Here is a 2,540-nt window from a genome sequence, read left to right as displayed (position 1 = left end):
TGGCCGGCCCTGTCCTGGGGACATTCCTGTGCAGAGTCTCATTAACTCTCAGGATGAGCCTGAGACATGTCCCGTCACTCCCATCTGACGGGTGGTGAGACTGAAGCCCAGAAGCTCAGCCCCTGACTTGCCCACGTCGCTCAGCCGGGAGCAGCAAAACGGGGAGTCAAGCTCCAGTCCGTGTGATGCCGAAGTCCTTGCTCCTGCCTCGCTCCTGCCACCACCACTGGGAGTGTTTGCCTCAGGAATGTGGACCATTGAAGTAGCCCACGCTCCCACACCAAAAACCTGTTTTTCTGGATTAGGAGGAAGCCCTAGTTCAGACAGGCCCTAAAGAATAATTAAGGAGTGCTGACAGGCCCCTCCTGGGGCAAGATCAGCACCGTCTGGGACTGGCTGAGGGGCTGCAAGCTGGAGCCCCTACACTCAGACCACAGGGTGACACAGAGACAGCCTGCAGGGACCCAGGCAGGCAGCCTCCTCATGGTCCGCATGGTCCTAGTGTCAGGCCACTGGGAAGGTGGGCCAGTCCAGCTGACGGCGGCACCGGCCTGCAGATCAGAGCACAGCCACCACCCCTTCCAGCTATGCCGAGGTGGCCATCGTGCCAGGCGGGCGAGAAACTCAGCCTGACAGTGGTCAATCTTGCCCAGTTGGAGAGGGCACATCTGTGATCCAAGGGCCTGTTCCATGAGTCATCTCCCTGCTAGGATAAAAGGTGAAACTTCTTGGAGATGCAGTGTGGCGCAGAAGGAGGTCTTTGTGCTTCAGAGGTGGAGACAGACCTGGGTTCAAATCTCCGTGCTGCTACTCACTGGCTGTGTGACCTGGGGTAAGTTACTTAACCTCTCTGGGCCTCCATTTCCCCCTATCATGAGGATAACTATAAAGACCTCATGGGATTACTGTTAAAGAAATGAGACAAGTACCGAAAGCACTTAGCCCAACACTCTCCTTGAGGCCAGGCCCTGTTTTATCCTCAGCTGCAGGTGTGGGGACTGCCCAGGATGAGTCCTCTGTCCTCCTTCTAGAGCAACAATCACAAGAGCCCGAGCTACACCCCAGCCAGGGCCGAGCCCTCGTGCAGGCATCATCTCACTGTGTTCCCATGGCAAGCAAGTACTGTCACCAGGCTCGCTGCACAGCCAAGGGGCCGAGACTAACCTGCTCAAGGCCACGCAGCTCGTACACGACAGCAGGGACTCCAGCCAGGGCCCGTCTGGCTCCAGAGCGGCATTCTTCATTACGATGCTTCATATTCCAGTAGATGTCACTGAGCATGGCCGGAGTCAAATGAGGTTCGCATCGTCTCCCTGGAGCCCATTTTGTATGAACCCAGAGGGAGACGCATGTGTGTGTGTGTAGGTGTACAAGCGTGCGTGTGTGTGTGTGTCTTCCACGTCAAGAGCCAGGGCTGAGGCGCTGGGGAGGCCTTTGAATGTGCAGCAGGCACACTGTTCTGCCAGATTTTGCCCCTACCTCTGTCTGTCTGTCCTCAGGCAAATCACTGGATTCTCCAGGGCTCTGTTCCCCTGGCCTTGAAGGGGATAGCAGAGTGGCTTTAAGGCTCTGGCCTGCGCTCAGATGATCGCTCTGAGGCCATGAGACTGTCTCCTTCCAGCCAGGGTGACAGTGGGCACCGGAAGGTCCATGGAATGGGCACCATGAGAATGCGCTTCTGCTCTTCCAACACGACCAAATTCTTCCACACAGGGGAAGCCACACCTGAGATTTCTCTGTGTCCCCACTGCTATTCTGGGAACACAATCAAGTGTTTCAAGAGTCCCTTCTAGATCTGAAAGCAAGATCGAATGTGCGTGTGTGCATGTATGCGAGCGTGGGTGCACTTCCATATCCTCCTTTGAGAAAGAGCGAGCTTTCTATTTACAGCAGCGTGCTTTCCGAAGTACCTTAGAGCCGATTGCCTCCTCTGCCCTCATGCCTCCCCGACCAGGGGAGCGAGAGCAGGCATTGTTATCCTCACCCTGCAGGTGAGAAGTGGGCTCAGAGAGGTCAGGTGACTTACCAGAAGTCCCAGGCTGTCATTCCAGACCAGCTTCCTGTCGCCTGCCCAGCGAGTGGGGCCAAGCCTCCCTTTCCTGGCAGAGGTGGGCTCGGTGGGAGGCAGCCCACTTCTCACCCCAGCTGCAGGGCCCGAGGGGCCGCCTGGCAGGGAAGTGGCAGGCAGCGCGCGGGCCCTGCAGCCGGGCGGCCTCCACCTCCCCTTCTGTGCCCTGTCAGCCGTCCTCGCCACCCCGAGATGCAGGCCTCCTGAGCAGACTCCTTCCACAGGGGGCAGACCAGGATGCAGGCGAGGCTTCAGACAGGGAGGGAGGAGGCCCCCACGCAGTGTGTAAGGAGGTGACCCTGAGGAGAGGGGAGGGTGGAAGGGTGTGTATGTGTGGGGGGTGCACACTGTCCAGGGTTGCAATTCAGGCCCCTCCTCGGTGCCAGGGCAGCCCGAGGGAAGGGGCAGGAGGCCCTGGAGTTTCACCGTGCGGGGGGGGGGGGGGGGGGGGGGGGGGGGGGGGGGGGGGGGG

At 59.2% G+C, this 2,540-nt stretch overlaps 1 long non-coding RNA gene across 1 annotated transcript in view; it reads left to right on the top strand.

Annotated features, from left to right (window-relative positions):
• The first annotated feature begins 748 nt into the window (after positions 1 to 748).
• Positions 749 to 2,540, top strand: part of LOC124236066 (uncharacterized) — a 10,633-nt gene continuing 8,841 nt past the window's right edge. The window contains exon 1 of the long non-coding RNA XR_006887639.1: positions 749 to 832. This is a non-coding gene — a long non-coding RNA (uncharacterized LOC124236066). The remainder of the gene's footprint in view (positions 833 to 2,540) is intronic.

This window comes from Equus quagga, chromosome 2 (assembly GCF_021613505.1).
Source record: "Equus quagga isolate Etosha38 chromosome 2, UCLA_HA_Equagga_1.0, whole genome shotgun sequence".
Taxonomy (NCBI): domain Eukaryota; kingdom Metazoa; phylum Chordata; class Mammalia; order Perissodactyla; family Equidae; genus Equus; species Equus quagga.
Note: the sequence above shows the minus strand (reverse complement) of the source record. Positions and strands in the feature narration are given on the sequence as shown.